The 19,577-nt window shown below is 40.6% G+C and overlaps 1 protein-coding gene across 1 annotated transcript in view; it reads left to right on the top strand.

Moving 5' to 3' along the window:
- The first annotated feature begins 1,961 nt into the window (after positions 1-1,961).
- tln2b (talin 2b) overlaps positions 1,962-19,577 on the top strand; it is a 69,784-nt gene continuing 52,168 nt past the window's right edge. Inside the window, exon 1 of the mRNA XM_028431014.1 lies at positions 1,962-2,087. The gene's annotated coding sequence lies outside the window, so the exon portion shown is untranslated. The remainder of the gene's footprint in view (positions 2,088-19,577) is intronic.

The raw sequence follows: 19,577 nt of genomic DNA on the forward strand, positions 1-19,577 counted from the left end.
GAATGCATCAACAATATCCCAGATGCATTTTGCCTCATTACATACAATACATGTCTTCATAATAGAGCCCATTCTGTATTCTGCGAATACTTAGGTGTTTACCTGAAAATTGAAATTAGATCTTGTGGAGGTGAACAATGGACGTCTGCTCACAACTCTGGATGTGTTTAAATGAAATCATCTGTGACACTGGAGAAATTAATTCTGGCTGATTTTACCTCTACTTCTATCACTGCAAAATCATACTTTCATCATACTTTGATACTGTGGGGAGCACTGATCAATCTCCTAATAAACATAACCTTGGTGATACCGGTATTGTCAAACTTCACCATTTACCTATGAAATCAAAAGGGTAGACCTTCTTACATTCTCAAATAGCATGTATAACTGTTCCTGTGTCTGACTGACCGTTTACATGAATTTTTATTTGACCTTATTGTAAAAATAGAGCACTAAAATTAAATAAGTCGGGTCTGTTTGAAGTCACTCCGAGCTTGTTAAGCACTACAATTCTATAGTGTTGTTAGGGAAGGACATCTTTCCTTTTACTCACAGATCTTGTTTCTGAAATGTAGTCGTCAGTATTAAAACAGTGATAGCATTTATATGTACTGAACATTGCGTCTCACAGAAACATGATGTCAGTGCTACCCTCTTGTGGTGACACATGAATCAGCTTAATGATTGATGCTTGACAAAGAGCCTTAATTTAGATGGGACTAAAAAACAAAAATATTTAATTAATGTAGTAATTTTACAAAATTGAAAAATAAATTAGTATCCAAATGTATGCTTTCTCAAACAGGGAAACAAATACTGACCTGTGTCAGACCTTTCTTTTTCCTGCCTTTGTTTTTTTTTTCATATTGGCTTTAATTTGAACAACATTTTTTAAATGTTAGGGTTTCCAAACGAGAAACATAAAGAAGATAAAGGTTCTGCTCTGTAAAGGACACAGGTCAAGTGCTGTGACTTGGTTGTGGTGTGTTACCAGGCATTAAAGGACAGAATGATGTCAGTGCTAACAATATACCAGACAAAGTGTTCTAGATGGGGTCATTCTCCGAAATGTTTTTCCAAAATGTTCAGGTAATTCAAGCGCACCACAAACCGGCGATCAGAACTAACACAGTGAGTGTGCAATTAGAAAAAAAATGCAGGAGGGTTTTAAACTCAACATTTAATTTAATGATTAAAAATGCATTTTCTGAGAAGGCTTATTGAAAAGATCTGTCCTGTCATAGTACTTGAATATATGAAATGTGAATATCAAGATGTGCTGCTGTTAAACATTGACAAGTCTTCCGGTTTCTGAGCATTGAGTCTTGTGCGTCAATGCTTTCATGTCTCCATTAGGGGGCAGTATATGTTTAGAAAACCTCTGTACACCCACGAAGAGGGGGGCGTTAGTCTGATTGACACATTAAATATAGTCTAATTATTACACAGATGTGCAAAACTGCAATTCCTGCTTCTAAAAATACACATTTTATGGATTTAATAATAATAATCCTGCTAAAAGTCTATTCCCTAAAACAAAATCCCCTCTATGCTTCTCTAGATGGCATTATCTGTTTGAAATGTATGGTGTTATTTTAGCATGTAGGCAGGAACACACGCATCCATGTCAGTGATTGTGTGTGTGATAAAGCACAGCAGTGTGTGTGGACTGTCTTCCTCTGATGGCTGGCAGGTGCAATTCACTGCACAAATTCAAAGCCTTTTCAAAATAAGAGTCAACAAATGGTCTTCATGCATGCATGAGCCGTTAAATCTGTCTTTATCCTGTTACATATATCACAATCATCAGACTGTGCGTGAGTGTGACGCTGCTTCCTTTTTTTGCGGCGCAGAGATATGTGGTCGCTTTTTTTCTCTCTCCCTCTCTTTCCATCTCTCTCCACTGTACGATAAACGAGGAGGGGCTTGATGCCGTGGAGGAGGCAGGCAGGCTGGCTGGCTGGCTGGCTGATCTGACCCCCTTGCGGTGTGTGTGTGCGTGTGTGTGTTATGTGTGCGTGTGTATGTGTCGCCTCGCCTTCATCCAAGTCAGCTCGCATGCGTTAAGGAGTGAGAGACATCAGGTAGGATTTCGCCTTCATTTATTTGTATAAGATGTGATCCGGTGTCTTTTTAAAGCCTCGCTGTTGAAGGTGCTGTCCCTCCCCAAACGCTCTCACTACAGGGAGGCGAGCCGCTCGATGTTGGCTCAGCAGAAGCGCTGACAACATTTCATATTACGACCTTTTCACATGTCTAGTGTGATGTTTTCCACTTTGGCATCTCCTCCCTCTTCTTTTGGATTTGACATCAGTCGATTTTGCTTCATCCGGCGCGTTATTATCAGAGTGCCAAATCTATTTCTTCGCCTGACTGCTGTCTGCTTTTGACATTGACAGATAAGAGGTAACAAGATGAATATTTCAATTGACCTACTTGTTTCTCGTTGTTGTTTCATGTTCAGTGTTTAGGGTTTTTTTTGCCGAAGTAGGTTACATGGACAACTAATGCTGCCCAGCTCGAGCATCCTCGCTGCTCTGCACAGAAATGTGCTGTACTACAGTAACTTGGACTTGACCTGAATGTTATCTGGATCGGCTCAACATCAAAGCTGACATTGATGGTGTGAGGCTGTAGTGAATGGCATGCAGAGGATGTAACCAGGGATGGTTTACTGTAGGCCTATGTAGGATACTGATCAGAATGTGTGATATTGAATGCACCAGAAGGTAAAACCAGAGGTCAGAGAGCACATTGACCCTATTGACAGCAGGTCCTCTGACTGAAGGACGAAGCTATATGCAGATGCCTTGTTTCTTCAGCCATGACATGCCTCATGCAGGTGGAACCCAGTAACTGTTACTTCTTGCATTCTAGGATAAAGTGCCCAGAGAGTAAACCCCCATATACATTATGTGTGTGTGGAACAAATACATTAGTATTTGGATGACTCACTCTGCTCATCAGCCTCTTTTGGCATCTTCCTCTACTGAAGAAGCTTTTGGCTGCTATGACAAATATGCCCACCCCACCCCTTTTACAGTACAGTATATAGAGCAGCTGAGCATCTACCATGGGAGGCATCTTTGATATCAAGGGTCAGCTCAAGGATACTCTTGAGGCTGACATTTTTTTTTACCTGAGTGATGTAACTAGAAAGCTGCATCAGCATGATGTAGACAGCTGTGATCCTGGATGGCTTGATACATTAGGGCATCTCTTGACATGTTTTGTGGCTTCATTCCAACTGGGAGTACCCATCCTTAAATATGCACACCCAAGGCACTTACTGGTACACAAGTCACCAGCATAACAGCATCCAGCAGCCACATATTTGGAAGTATAAATAGTGTCTGAGAACCCCTCTTTTAACCCAGCTTGCCTGTTTTGTGTGCAGCATGCATTGTCTTAGGATGGATGCTGACACTTGAAAGTGTCAGACATCAAAAATGTTCTTTTCATGCTGAAGCCTTTGTCAATGTTGAGTAGAAATACTGAAAACAATCATATTCTCCAAACAGCTTAGTCCATCAGGGTGGTGCTGTTAACAGGGGAGGCCATGCAATGTGTCCAAAATGCTGACTATTTGTCTTAATAATTATGTCCTAAAGGATAATCATGTTATTTTTTAAGCTGGAGCCCATTTTCCCATGTTTTTTTTTAGACCAAATGAATCATAGAAATGTTTGATCCATTAAGGAGCAAGAATGTGTTTGACAACAGTTTATATGATTCTTAGACATGTGCCCAACCTATAAAAGACGCCTGACAAGTCCTGCTTTGAAATGAGGTGAGTCATTGCAGGAAGGTAACAATGTAAACACCAGCAGGTTAGCTTAGATTTATTCCTCACTTTCCTGTCCAAATGGTGGAGGAGCTGTTAAATCCATGCAGAGTAAACCAGCATTTAAAGGATCATACACGCTGTGAAGAAGTACACCAACTTTCCTTAAACTCTGGACACTTTCTGTCACATTGCTTTATTTTAAAGACAAATTGTAAAGATGTGAGCGCACACAACACCATTTTACAGTCAGGGACTGTTTATGTTTATCAGCAGTTGGTTCCTCTGGTGTATTCGCGCAGAGGTTCATGTTCACCGACAAAAAATGACATCACACTGACCTCACACAAGGATGTGGAAAGTAGGGGTGGTCATCTAGAAGAAGTCCATGTGGTAGATAGCAAACAAATACCTTGTGCGATTAAACCGGTGCCATTTTGTGGTTGACAGCTGTGGTCTTCTCCCTCATTATTATACCGGCTGCATACATTTTTGTCTCTGCAAATCATTTAGTCCTGTAAAGATATGAAAACAGAGCCCTTTAAAATACTAAAATCAACAACATTGATTCAGTGTGATATAGATTAATGCTGGTCAATGTTTGTGTTATTTAGTGTGTTTGTTTTATTGTTTTTTATCAGGAATGTATCAGCATGTCTTCATGTGTAAGGAATAAGAGGGGTTGTTGAATGGCAGTTTGTCAAAATGTGCCAAAAGAATAATCTCCAGATTATATAGTGCCTGAAGGGCTTTACAAATTGTAAATACCTTTTCACTATAATGGAACTGAGCTGGATTGTCTGTAGGATTAATGTGTGTTTATGTGTAGACTAGCCATAACAGATGTGATCATTGTGTGTATGTACAGAGTTTGGTGTCTATAGATGGACACAATTTGCAGTATGTCAGAGAAAATAACGTGCTGCTCCTTTTTTTGTGGAAAATCTCCTTACTACACCTGTTGGCTCACAATACCAGCCCTTTGCTTCACAATCAGTTCTATACACTGTCTCACAATACAGCGCACAAATATAAATCACAAGACCACCAGTGTCACAAGCTCACATGCAGCATGCGTCTCCCAGCGGCAAAAACCATCAAACAAAACACTAGCTGCTATTCACAATGATCCAGGGTTAAAAAGGCAGCGTTTGGTTAAAAAAGCGAATCATTTTAAACTCGAATCAGAAAGAGTAGCACAGTTTTGTTGATCCCTCTGCTCCTACCCTGTCTAAATATTAAATACTGCAATTTTGCTTAGCACTGGTAATTAAAACCAAGCCCTAAATGGTGCCTTTTCCCACTCACTGCCAGCCACTGAAGAGGCCATTACTGCCGTGATTTTGTATAATAGGATGCTATTAACAGAGCCTCTGCTACAACAACTTCAGTTTCTTAATTTACTGAAAATCACGTGTCAAACATGGTCTTGAAATACACTGCATGCTCTTATGATGACTTGAGTCAGTGCTTGATCACATTCTGCAATCTGTGGAGAAGTATGCAATTAAATTGTGCCATAAATAACAATACCATGCGAGTATTTTGAGCCACAGAGTGCTAAGAACAAGCTAAAGACACAGCCTCAACTGTATTTCCTGCCTGTTCATTAGAAAGTGATTTTCCTCTCAGCTGTTGCAGTTGCTCCGTCATCAAGAACACATTCCTGGTCGGAATTCCCCAGGAAATGTTCAGTTGGAGGGTGGGAAGTGAGGGTTTTGAGAGTCACTGGAGAGTGTGATTGTTGAACCGTATTTAATGCATGAATGTGTAGGAGGTGGAAAGTAAAACACACCCCATGCTGTCACAGTGACCCAGCCTTTGTGTTTTGTATTTACGATGGGAATAGATCTGCTCCTACGTTTTCTCTTGCTGCCTGTCTTTGTGATCACAGCCTCTTTAGGGCCTGGCCTGCCTCCAGATCTATAGAACAAGTGGTAGGTGTACACGCTGGCTGCCATCCTCCCGCCTCCGCTGGTACGTCAAGCTGAAAACTTAATTTCTTGTATTTTTCCCAGTAGATGAATGTGGCCAGCAGTTGATATGTGAAAGTTATAATGCAGATGGGTTTTTTTTAAATGCCTGACCACACTGTCAGTGTTCCCGCAAATTTCAAGTAAGGCTGATCTCATGTTTAATTAAAGACTGAAGTGCGATCTGATTAAATTGACTGCACACTTCAATAATATTAATGGTCAGCCATCGTTGCATCAGATTCGACTCATCCGTTTTATTTCAACTTAAGGGAAAAAACAGATGAATCATGTTGAACATGATCCTCACAAAGCCAGCAGTGCTGTCTGATAATGTGCAAAGCAGGTATCTACTTACTGTACATGTGGTGGTAACTGGTGCCACTGTGCCAATGATACGTAAGCAGGCCCAAGAAGTAGGTCAGTAGATGCTGAGGTTGGAGTGGTTCAGGTCAGCGGCAGTCACGTACAGCCTGTGGCACTTCTCATCCTCATGTCAGCTGAGATGCAGCGTGAAGCAGCAGCAGACAACAGGTTCGACTCCCGTGCGTGTGCAGTACATGGTCCCAAATTGGGTTAGTGCCATAAAAGAAGATGTGTGAGCATCAGCTGTCAGCTTACAAATATAGCTGTCATCTTACCTTTAGCTGCTTTTATGCATATATATTTGCATATCAAAATGTAATTGATATTCTTTAGCCTAATCGCTTCAGTTGTAAATTTTCATACACATTGCAGAAATGATTAATTTAACATTCACAGTTGTACTTTTCAGTGAACCAGAGTGCAATTAACTCAATTGCTTAGTTTTCTTAGTAAAGTTATCTTGTCTGTGAATGCACACACAGAACAGCACATATATCTGCAGTGGCTTTACAGAGGAACACTGGAATGTCTGAGAACGTGACCCTCTTTGCTTGAAGCTAACTGATTATCAGTGGTAAAGATCATGTGATATCTCTGCTAAAGATCATGTGATATGGAAAAAAAGGGCATGGTGGCTGAACTAATGCTCTTTCGTCTCCAGCAAGTGAATACAATTAAGAATTTATTTAGCATTTCATTGCATGTTAGTACAAAAGGGCATTGTATTGATGAAGTAATGTTTTTCTTTCAGTGCAAGTGGCACTGCCCCACACAGTTTGTCACCTGGTTGTCTTTGTTAAATTATGATTGCTCTTGCCCAGTGAATAGTCATCTAGTTGTAACCTGCCCAGCTCCTCTTTATTCTATTGTAGGCACGTATACAGTGCTTTGAGCATCTTTGTGAGGGTTGTTTTTGAAGTGAAGATCAAGGACTTCAAATTCTGCTGAATGGCTGTATTATAATGACAAATAATATCCAGGTATTGTCTCTTATTTTGTTCTGCTTTCTGGAGTGTTGCTTGTGGTGCTTTGAAGACATGGGATATGTTATATTATTGGCTTTATCAATCTGCTGAAGTCGTTCATGTAACGGTAAAGGTTTTTACAACTTCATTCAAACCTACAAATGTACCCTGTGCTGCCTGGTCTTCATTCTTAGTTGATATTTTTTATTTTTTTGTGCCATTCAGACTTGTGCCCCTGTAAGAGTACCAAGCAACCAGGGGGCTCAGCAGATGCTGACAAATTAATAGAAAATGTCTGAAAGATGTCATGCTACTACCAAGAGTGGTGGTATTGCTCCTTTCATGTACATGCTGCAAGTGTTTTTCACTGGCAGGGGGTCTCCTAGGAACGCCACAGGAGCCAGAGGTCAATGCCAGAAGCACAGAGATTGTAGTGATCGAGCCACTTACTGTCATTGATCCACATGAAAGATATTCACAGCCAAATCCAGAGCAATAAGGGTTGTGTAATACAGCACCATTAAGACATGTTTCTTGGCAAGTTCAGGTGGGACATATGGGGCAGGAGAAAGGAAGCACGTCAGATGTTCAGGGACAAGTTTGAAACAATTGCCACGCACTTTGAACAAAAATGATAAACAATGTTGAGCTTATCTATGTAAGCTCAAAGACAGGAAGCCAGATATAGAACTGAAGGTGAGTGCAATAGCTTAATGGACAGGCTAAAGCAAACAAAATGCTATGGTTGTTGAAAGCATTGTTTTACAGAGAATTGAAGCTGCAGTGGTTTCACATCAAGGTTAATTGAGGGCTGTCAGGTCCTTTGTGTGTACAGCAGCTGTCAGGCTGTTTCTCTGACTGCCTGGGGGGAAAGGACTACCCTGTCTGAAGAGCAGCACTGAAATTACTGCTCTTCTCTGCTCTGATCCTCTGCAGGCAGCAAGGGTTGCTGACCAAGCAAGATCTCCCTCCCTCTCTCTCTCTCTCTCTCTTTCTCTTTCTGTCTCTGTCTCTCTCAGCTCAGGGTGATGAACTGTCAGCACCTCAGTTCTTCTCAAAGACAAACTGTAGATGGCTCTGACACACTCGTCAGAATTATTTCATATTGGCTTGGCGGAAGTGCATTTAGGGGCCGGAAGCTGTAAGTGATTGTGTTACTTTAGCCTTGTGTATTCAGCACATCAGCAGTGCTGTGACCTTGTGTTAAGGGCATTCTCTGGTTACCTCAGATGAAAGACAATATCTGGGATTATATTTACTGATCTGTTTTGATAAGGAGATGATGAAGTTGAATCAGGAGGGGGTGAAATTTGCAAATAAACAATCCGAAAAACAGGAAAAAATGTCTAGTATGCAGGTTAATATGTACTTAAAGGGCCCAAGGGCATGGTCATGGTGAACATGTATTTGTACAGAGGACTCAATGTAACTCAAAGCTGGTGGTCAGAGTGCTCTTTTTTAAGTTGTATTGAAAAATATTTTGTTAGTGTTTTAATAAATCTAATAGATTCTACCTTGAATTGAGCATAGTTCATTTAGCTTTTGAATTGCTTGATTATTTAGCAGTAATTGATGTACAGCTAAGAGAAATGTTCGACTTATATTCACCATGGGACCAACCCTCTGCCTATCCTCTCTCACCCACATGTTTCATTAAGAGGGTTAATCCAGATATGGGAAAAGCGGTGAAGCCTGAATGGAGCTATGAGGGTGGGCAGCAAAATGCTCACATTCTTTAAGCCTTAATATTTTTAATTGATGATATTCCACACCCCCACAGTTGTTAGGAAATCATCTAAGAGACCAAAACCAGTGTGTACCAGACTGCAAACAGGTTTTTTTCCCTGCTGTATGTGTGCCTTTTAACAAGGGGCAGCCGGCCTCAAGTGGCCATTTAAGGAACTGCTGCTTCATTCATTTAGTGCTAAAGCTTGTCAGTGTGTCCTAGACAGAGAGTTATGAATGCTGCTGTAAAACAACCATATATATCTTATCTTCCCGAGATTGCCTTGGTCAGCCAGGACTTCGTGCAGTATGCCATCAGCACTACTGTTGTAGTTATATTAGACTAAGAAGGTGTAGTGATGATAAGATGCAGGGTAGAGCACATTAGACAGTTACAACTGTGTAAATATGGCTCATATGTACTATATCCAACATCTGTTAATTTCACAACAGTTACGTTCATCTGACCTCTTAAGTATATTGTCACAACCTTAGTTGCTATGCTGATCTTCTGGGTCAAGTGCAACATAAATCCTAAATGATCGCTGTGGGAATTAAGCGCCCTTGCCCTGATGGTACACTATCTTTAGCAAATGAGCAGATTGGAATTCAAGTCAGGCATTAATTATACAAAATCCTGATGTTTCATAGTGTAACCTTGTTTGTCTCTACACTGTTGTTCTGAGAGCTGAACAGGAGCAGCATATAAATGCTGACTTTCTTCAGGAACGTGCATTGTCTGGCGAATCCCAGCCAATGATTGATTTGATTTGAAATGATTGGTTTGTGTTCAATTTCCTGTAACAGTGTTAGCAGCCACTAAAATAGGAGAGGAATCAACATCCTCCTAGAAGAGATTGCTTGTGTCTTTGTACATTTCTGTCTGTCATGACATCCATACATCATGGCCCGTTTGTGACACTACATGAAGGTGTGGATTATTTGAACATGCTGAGAGGATGGATTATACTTACATCTTGTCTATGTTTATGTATAGGATTTGCACATAATAAGAACCAGATTGTATAATAATGAGCATCCACCTCACATCATCCGACCTCTATGAGACACAGTCAACATAGATAACACATCATATCACATATACATCACTTATTTGATTGTTTCCCTTCAGTTATGTGCTCTAATTTATTCCCTGGAGAACTTTTGTTGTAGCACATCATCCTGCTTGTGAATATGTGCATGATGATGTCAAACAGCATAATCACTTTATTTATAGAAGTATTGTTAAATTAAATCCAGAGCTCTGATTCATATGGTCAAAGTCATCAAAAGAAGGGGTCATTCTTTCAGTGATGTTCAATACAGAGTTTATGTAAGATTAGTGTCGGGTGGCTTAAAAAGGGCAAACATTACTACCCCAGTGATCAAGCTGTATAATTTGCTTTTTCATTTATTGAAAGCATAATATCTGAACTGCTAATAATGGTATGCATTATTAATCGGGTAAAGCCAGAGCTACTCTGACAAAGTAATGGCCTAATAGTTTGATTCCCCTTATCTTAACGTGCAGTGACTTGGACGTCGTCTGTGGACAGCCCGATGTCACACGGGTATAATGTTAAATCAATAACAGATATTTTGTCCCAGTGGTATCTTAAAAGTTAACCAGAATGCATGCAGTGCAGCGTTTCATTCATCCAATCGCATGTTTTTTTTAAACATGTCTGCATTCTTCAGTATTTTCAGTTTTCTGATTCGCTGCTGGCAACAGAGTAGATTAAGATCCCCATGAAATACTGCAGCATTAGTCGCATTTCTGTCAATGCAGTTGGCCTAGGTGAAGTGGATTTGTATATTTGGATTACACTGCACACACATAGTACCTGATTTCACAGCTTTACTGGGTGACTTGCATGTGGCTATATATAGTATTTTTATCTCTTCTTCTGTCATGTGTGCAAACACACACTCTGCATACAAACCCCCTTTCCATCTTGGTTTAATGTGTAATATATAGAGTCATTAAGGCAATGTTATTGTTTTATAGCACAAAAATGCGGCTGCAGGGGCTTTCATCGTGTCTGCCTTTTCATGCTTCACCGTGCAACATTCATGGAAAGCTACGTCATAGAATTAGATTAATTATACAGTACTGATAATGGAATGCTCTTGTACAATACACACTATTCTCTTTCATCAAGAAAACATCAAACTTCTTTTCACACACTGATAAATGTGAACAAATTGCAAGCAGCATGCTGATCTAAATATTTGTAAGAGAATATGTAATGCAAAGATCAGACAGCGTTCAACAATACATGGGTAGGCATAAGAGTTTAGAAGTGTTGTGTCTTTGCCGTGCTTAAATTGAGCTTAAAATGATACAGTGACAATTTCTCACCATTGTGACCATCTGTTCAGCCCACTGTATGGCAGCTGTTTGCCTCTGTTTCTCTTGAGTCTTCAGTTTCCACAGACATAGAGATTGATAGCGTTTGCCCACCCACGGTGGACATGCTACACGTGCAAGGCTGTACCCACGAGATGACACCCTTTCCCTCCAGTCTGGCTTGGAGGGTGTCATATAACACAGCCAGGTGTGTGCGCCAGCCTGGGGTCAAGGGTCATTCGAGCACCATTGACCACAACTGGCCTACCCTCCCTTTGAAAACAGTATGAATAGGCTGATATGCTGCACGGTGCCTCTGGTAGTTCTTCATTTCCTCTGGTTGGTTTCTGGTGTGTCTCATTCATTATCCATGCTTTCTGCCCTTTTCATAATCCAAAATCAAATGTACTGCTGCCACATGTGGGATTATTGATGCTGTTATTTAATGACTGTCAGGATCTCTGGCATTTATTTGTGATCTATGGTCTATGTGAGGAGCTCATACTGGGAAACATGCACTATATTTACAGTTTGATTTGATTTCTCTGTGCCTGGGAAAAGGCTGTCATAAATTACAGGAATCTCATGGAGTGAGGCACTGTGAAGCTTTATAAATTTCCCACTGGGAGGAGGGACAAAGAGACAGTGGAGGAGGCTGTGCTCTGAAAGGGCGATCTGTATGCAACTTCAGTGGGAGACAGCATCCTCTACTCATGGCACAAGCTCAGAGGCATTGCTTAGAGTGTAGCTGGCTTGTCATGTAGCGGCTCACTCTGCTCTGCCTCAGCCTGGAAACCCTCCTCATTCAGCCCTCATTTTTTTATGATAAGGTTTAAAGGGTATTTAAGGTGTTGGTGTTGTTGAGAGATTCCTAAGTTTATTCATGCCCTGCAGTGCTTTAGTGAGTGAAAATTAGACCTACTGTACAATTGCCTGCTGATACTTTCTGTGCATACACCAGGCCTGCACATCCTGGGTGTCTCAATGAGATGGATCTCTCTGCCCCCCCTTTGGTGCAGAACCATGGGACTAATTGAATTACACATCCCCCTCTCATGGGAGTGAACAACTAATCATTTGGAATTTCTGTTTTTTTTTCTTCAGAAAAGGGAGGGCAGTGTGTGTCAATGCTGCATTTATGTACAAGCATCTATTGCCTCTGTCATTTATTTTTCTTTAACATCTCTATAGCTACCACAGAATTAGATTACATTACTGCTTAGTTTGTCAACCTTTAAATGCTGTGGTGCCTTCACAGCTAGTGCCCACATGATCCCCTACTGTGAAACTTTCGCATTGCAGGTATTGACACAATGTTTGCATCAATCATTTTAAAGGTTTTTTGCAGCATTAACAGGAACTGTTACTCATATTTTGACGTGTTGTTAACCCATCAGTCCTCAATACATCGGTAGTTTTACAGTCAGAATATTATTCCTTTCCAGTTGTTTGTGAATCCTCTCCATTTGTTCTTTCAATTTGTACTTTTTTTATCCCTTCTGTTTAGCATTGTATCCACCCTTGGTGTGCTCAATGTCTTTCCTCTTTGTGCTTTGAGGGTAGTTGTTTTTCGTTCATCAGTTTTTCATTAAAAGCGTTTTGTTTGTTCTTTAGTTCTACTACCTCCTGCATCCTGCATTTTGTAACTGAACATTATCTCATGAAATGTTCTTAGGAAACAATTACGAGACATTTTCCTTACCCATGGTGTGAAGGAGAGGCGTGCACTAATGTGCAACATTGTTAGATATTGTTAAGGAATGGGATAGAGTGAAGATCACCAGTGAACCCAATTAAAGCCAGTTTGTCTAACTGCTCTGGCAAATATAGAGCATTGTTACCAACATCCACAGCTGGTATTATGAAACTGAATCAGCAATAAATAGACACATTAAGTCCGGCAGTGAAATTCACAGCACTAACATTAGAATTGATTTTTTTAAATGCATGGCTAGTGATTATCAGTAATTGAAGGTCGCATACCTGTCCTGTTTTATTTGCTCCGTCTACATAATGAAAATCACTTATGCTCATCGAGAATAATGATTAATCAAAATGTTGCTTGCAGCAGGGAGCATGTGCTGTTTGTTAAAGCTTGCTCATCTTTTCTTTCTCTTTGTTAAATGTTAGTAAATTTGAAGTGAAACACAGGACATCGGTTATCCCCTTCATCTCCTCTATGGATCCCTTTGTCTGAGCTTCTTTTGTTGTCACCCTTTCATAAATCAGATTTACTGCTACATCTGTAGTGCCCATGCTAATGAAGTAACACCCAGCGTAGTGACACAGCATTGATTTCATTTCCTGCCGCTGTGCCTGCTCCCTGGGTAGCTAGATGGAGATTACATGTCGATGTCATATAAAAGGAGAGATTAAACATTCTGTATCCAACTGCAGTGTCACAGCTGTGTGCTCAGCCTCACAATTAGATGCCGAAGTTGAAGAGAGAGCGGCAGAGATGATGCTCAGGACCTGGGCTTCCTCGCTCTTTCTGCAGATGCTCGGAGCGTAACTTTTTGTCTTGTTAACCGGGCTTGATGTGGAGGTTTGGCAGTTTTTCTCCCTCTCTCCTACGCATCTCTGTCAGAGATCTGTGAAGACGCAACAATGAAATGGATGGGTTGTCCAGTTATTAAAGAACAGAGGAGGGCACAGTTCATTGCCTGTGCCTGGGTGCTTGCCTGCCTTTACATCCCTGTCTTTACTGAATGCCTGCAGTCTGTCAGTCTTCCCTATCAGTGATAGGATGACAAAACAAGGTTTGTCAGAATGTAGCAATAATGAATGTTTGCCATTTGAAAATGATCTGACCTTATTCTTCACATGTCACAGGGCCTGTGTTTTATTGGTTCTATTTATATGGCCTTCAGTGAAACACTTCTATGTTCTTCTAAGGCCCTGAAAACAGTCGGGGCATTTGGAAACTTTATTCTTTCATGCTTCCAGCACATTACTCAGTTGAAGCATTGCAAATGCTTTAGGGCTATCTCTCACTGTGATTTCTATGTGTAATCAGTGAAAGATACAATCTGCCCTTAATCACATGCTTGGGGAAATTTAAACATTTAGACCACTAAATTGCTGTTTTATTTTTTTAATACTCACATGCCTTTATCAATCCACAAACTTACTGACTGTGTTAACATAGGGATAAAACATCCATCCATCCATTTTCTGAACCCACTTGTCCTGTACAGGGTCACAGGGTGGGGCCGGAGCCAATTCCAGGTATCTACATCCGAGAGGCAGGATACTTCCTGGACAGGTCGCCAATCCATCGCAGGGCTAACATAAACAGATGAACAACCATTCGCACTTAAACTCACACCTACAGGAAATGTATAATCCCAAATTAACCTAGCAAGCACATCTTCAGAATGTGGGAGGAAGCCGGAGTACCTGGAGAAAACCCACACAGGCACAGGGAGACAAACTCTACACAGACAGGCCCTCTTGAGGTTCATCATCTTGGCAATGCTCAACTTCTAATTCTCGATAAGTAAGCCAAAATACAGGTGTAACTTTGAATTCAATAATAAAACTAAATCGCCCATTGTACAGGCATGAATGGAGAAATTACCTATAGAGACATGGAAGACTGACACACTTTAAGAGCCACCCTCAAGTGGCTGTTTGTAGAAGTGCAGTTTTGGGCACTTTGCTGCTTTTGTACGATGCAGTGCAATTTAAAGAGAGATGACAAGATGATAATAAGACAATCTAAATGTTAACACTAAAGCTAACCAGGCCTCACAAATGAATTCTCCCAGAGCAAAATAAAAAGGCTACAACAAGACGGTTTGACACATGTGAAATAACAACTCTAATGTACAATAAAATCACTGTTTGAACTTTGTCATGTCATGCCAGCTCTTCTATGGCACATATAAAACTTAAATAAAAGATTAAAGCTGCATCAACAAAGATTGTATGTCCAAAAACCCACTAGCAATGTCACTTTCAAATTTCAAATAAAATTGCCATTGTGTTTTGTCAGAGCATGGTTGCCTTCTGTTTTTCTTGTGTTCTGACACAGTTCAGCATATTTTCTGACAAAAATAAAAAGCTAATATTTTAGACAAAGTATCCAATTAAATCCTTGTAGCACCTATAGCTCCTTCTTTTAATTAGCAACTTTTTTGATCTTCAAGAAGATCTTAGATGTATGTAATGATAAGTTGATATTGCCCAGATGTTCCTCAGAACAGATCAAGAGACAAGCAATTGATAGGATGTCTAATGAGGATGAAATGAGTGAGTATAAATAGTACAGATAAAAGCTGATGTTCAAACATGGGAGATAAGGACCTCTTTGATGAAAGGAGTGTAAAGAACTTTGTGTTTTATGTCTTGCCTCTTTGTTTTTTTTTTCCTACCAGATAAAGTTTTTTTACTTGAACTGACAACTCGCAGACACTCCCTTTGTCTCAGACGATTGTCAGACTCGGATCTGCACCATCGCAGCATTTCTCATTTATTGATGAATTGCCAAAAGCTGTCAATGAAAATAACATGCATGCGTTCTAAATAGTGTGTGTATAACATACAATTTATGTAGGTGTTGTGTTTGGGGTAGATAATAAAACGTTATCATAGTGACTCAAAAAGCAGAAATAATAAGTTTTCAAGCTATCAGCTGGCTCAGTGCCCCCACTTAACTAATTAGAACTCCGTGGCAGCATTAATGAGTTGTGCGCTATGGTGGCAGAATTCACTGAGCCAATTAGTAAATCTTGGAAAGCTTGACACTCTGTGGCAAATTGCTGAGCTTTACAGAAGTTAGGTCACTCATATCTGACAGCAATAAGTAATGTGAAACTCTGAGAATGACCTTCGGCGTGCGGAGTGTGACGGTCAACCACAGGAAAGTGTTAGGATTCACCATCGTGCTGTGTGTCTCATGCTGTATGAGACCGTGTTATGATGTGAAGTCAGAGCCGTTTGCAGGGGTGTGATGGGAAAATCTGTTCAGCTGAGTGAGCAATTAACTTTCTATTGCCAGAAATCAACAGCAGATGATAAGAATATGCTTTGAAAGAAGCCTTTAATCCCTAACATCAATGTCATCTTATTCAGTTATACTCATCTGTATTATTATAAGTATTTGCACCCCTTGGTGACATATTTACAGTGTAGAAAATGCATTTTTGTGAAACACAGTTTTGTGTTGTATTGTCAGAAAGTAGGTAAGAGGCTCTGCGAGGGTCACATTCTTCTGTGCTTCAGATATTTTGAGTGAGTTCAAGTGTTTTGGGAAACATGAGCAGTCATGCTGTTCATGCTGATAATAGTTGAGGAGTTTAGTGTGGCTATCGTGGTAAATACTTTTTTGTTATTAGCTGCTATGGAGAATATAAGTAAGAAAAACATTTACTGCAAATGGTTCAGTAGTGGCCCTCTGTTACCCACAGCAGTAGTTCACTGCTTGTAGAGTCCACACAGTGCACCAGGGATCCCTTTCATTCCCTCAGGATGTGTCATTTACTGATCACTTTAGTAGACGTAAACCAACACACAGAAAAAGTCTTCTCTCTCTGTCTCTCTCTCTCTCTCTCTCCCCCTGTCTTTAATAAGCTTAAGTTTCTCCAACCTCAATGTCACATGCTGGGGTTGGACTTATTTCAGCATCACAGTAGGTACACTGACACACAAAAACGCACAAATGGATCCAGTGTTTTTGTTCCTCTTTCGGAGGATGGAGTAAATGCAGATGCAGTGTATCAAAGTACTGAAAGGTATTCTTTCTGAATGTTGTTCACTTTTTGCTTCAATCAAACCTGTTCTTTTTTACCTGTATATCTTTATATATAGACCCAGCCTGGGCCTGGGCTCTTATCTGAAGCATTGCATTTTCATGGATTTTTAATGAGTGCAGTATGAGCCCTAAAAAATCATTTTTCTTCAAGAAAGGGATACTCTCAGACGTCGACTTCTTCCTTCAACAGATGCTTTGTCTTTGTCAGGCTGGGTAAAAGACCTAATTGCCTTCAGATTGCAGGGACTAAAATAACTGCCTCTTGCTATCTAAATATTACCTCTGAAGTCAAGTAGTTGCGCAAGAAGAAATGCACAGTATCATGCAAGGTGATGATCATTGATGACCTCCCACACTGTTGTGTTAATTGATTTTTTTTTTTTTTTAATAAACAGCACCTACATCAACTTCCAATGCTGTTCATTTTTTGAACAAACTAGGTGTCGAGTTGTAAAGCCGAACAATGGATGTGTTTCTCTCTTGACCAGACTTTGGAGTTAGAATTCTGAATCACCTGAAAAAGTAAAGTATTTCCTTCAGTAGCAGAGATATCTGACTGCAGGCTTCTTAATGCACAAGTTTCACCCACACATTCTTTTTTGGCAGGCAGCGTATCCTTGGCAATTTGACAACTTTTCACTAACTTACCTTTTAAACCTTTTCACCTACAAACAAATTGGCATTTCCTGTTCACTTGTGTTACTTTAATGCTATCTGGTTAATGAGCCATCCAGCTATAGTGGGATTGAGCCTGATGATGCGCTTTGCATTCAGCTGCTAGTGAGAGTGGGAGTCGGCGAATAAGTGCAGCGTCTTTGTCTGCATCCACATTAGATGTTGTGCATCCAACAGTCTCTAAGCTCATTACAGTAATCAGGTTAAAGAGAGGGGAACTGGGGAGTGCTTGGCCTACAGCATGTTTCCTCTGGACTTCCCCAGTGAGACGGAGAACCTCTCAACACAGGCTCCAACTGAGCTAGTGGGACCCAGCCCTGCAGACGCCTGCTCCTAATGATCGGCTCCCGCTGCTTCTGTTTGTATGAAACCCACACTGGGGTATTCAACTGCACCCATGCTGTCATAATGACCAGCTTGTAATTGTACAGCCCTTCTGATATACAACCATTCTTTTCTGGGTTTCTGATCCATTTATTGTGGTTCACACGTTTTGTAAATAGCAAAGCCTGCTTTCTGCAATTTACTGTGTTTTTGGGGCGGCTGCAGAATCAACAATGCAGCACAGATGGAAAACAGATGATTCTTAAGTTTGTCTTCACAAATCTACTAAAATAGCCCAGAGACGCTGTGAAGAAATTAGCATCACTGAATGCAGGAGGGGTCTTTGTTCACTTTTGTTGCTCTTGGGTTTGTAGCTCATAAATGGCTAAATCACAAAAGCTGTGATTGGGCAGGAATAATGGCGTAAGGTTGTGTTTTGCCCTTTTTTTAGTTTGACGTTATTTTCAGTTGTGAAATTTCTCCTGAAATCCTTGAACACTTGCTGCAGAGTCCTTTTTTTATCTGGCTTTATCAGTAAGTACAGAAGTTCAGTAAAAGTGATCCAGACACACTTCAGTTGATCTTTGTAGTGACAGCTTGTCTCTTTAAACACCGAGTGTGTAGCCGTTCAAGTAACTTCAGTTTCTATCTAAAGAACCACAAAGAAAGTTAAAGCCTTTTATCATCCATTGGTTGTTCTTTGCAAACTGTACTGCTCAGAAAAGACCCCAGTTTTTTTTTCTTTCTTTTGAGCTGACAGAAACCACCTGACCTGGGAATTGCCCAAAACCAGGGTTACTATGGCAACCAGCAGATGTGGAGCATGAACTTGCGAGCCTGTGAGTCTTTAACTAAGCATGGCAGCATCCCTTACATGCTCTGCTCATGCGTGGCTCCCACTGAATCTTAGTATAGATGGATCCATCTGCACGTGTGGGCCCAGAGGTGCTGTGTGATTCCCCTCTCTGTCCCCATCACATGCACATGTTATGACCATCTCGCCGTCTACAACCATCAGAATTGTTCTCATCAGTTGACACTGTTTCACAACATGCTGAGGATTTCCATGCTGTGTGTGTGGGTAGGTGGTTAGTTGACCAGATGTTTCTGAGGCGGATTTCAAGCCAGATATGTTTGTTTCTAGTAATCAGAAACTCTTTTGGTATAGGAGTGGAAATCCAGGAAACTGGGTGGGGAAAGAGTCATCTAAACTCTTGTTCTCAAAGTTAAATGAGGGTTGAAGTTTTGGGAATGCTTTAAAGTACTAATTGAATTGAATTGAATTAAAAAAAAAACACATACAGTCTTTTCAAGTATGTCTCCTTACCTTGGGATTGCTGTAGTTGAACATACCAGAGAGAAAGCTATGTTGAAAAATCTGAAAAATCCTTCAGTAAAAGACTGGGTTTGCCAGCAGGTCTCCTGCACACAGCCCCTGCTTGAAGACCTCTCTGAAGTGCACAGTATTTGTCTGAGGGAAGGTTGTTGTATACACCTCCTCTAGCCAATTTAAACATTTGATTCTCCAGTGCTTTTAGTTCTTGCTGAGAGAAAAACAAAGCTGCAAGGAGTCACACAATGATACAAGGCCTGGAATGTACTCCCAAGTTAACTGAATAATGGCTTTTTTTTTGCTTGCTCAGGCCTCACACAGTTT

The sequence above is a fragment of the Parambassis ranga genome, chromosome 19 (genome assembly GCF_900634625.1).
Source record: "Parambassis ranga chromosome 19, fParRan2.1, whole genome shotgun sequence".
In the NCBI taxonomy this organism is placed as follows: domain Eukaryota; kingdom Metazoa; phylum Chordata; class Actinopteri; family Ambassidae; genus Parambassis; species Parambassis ranga.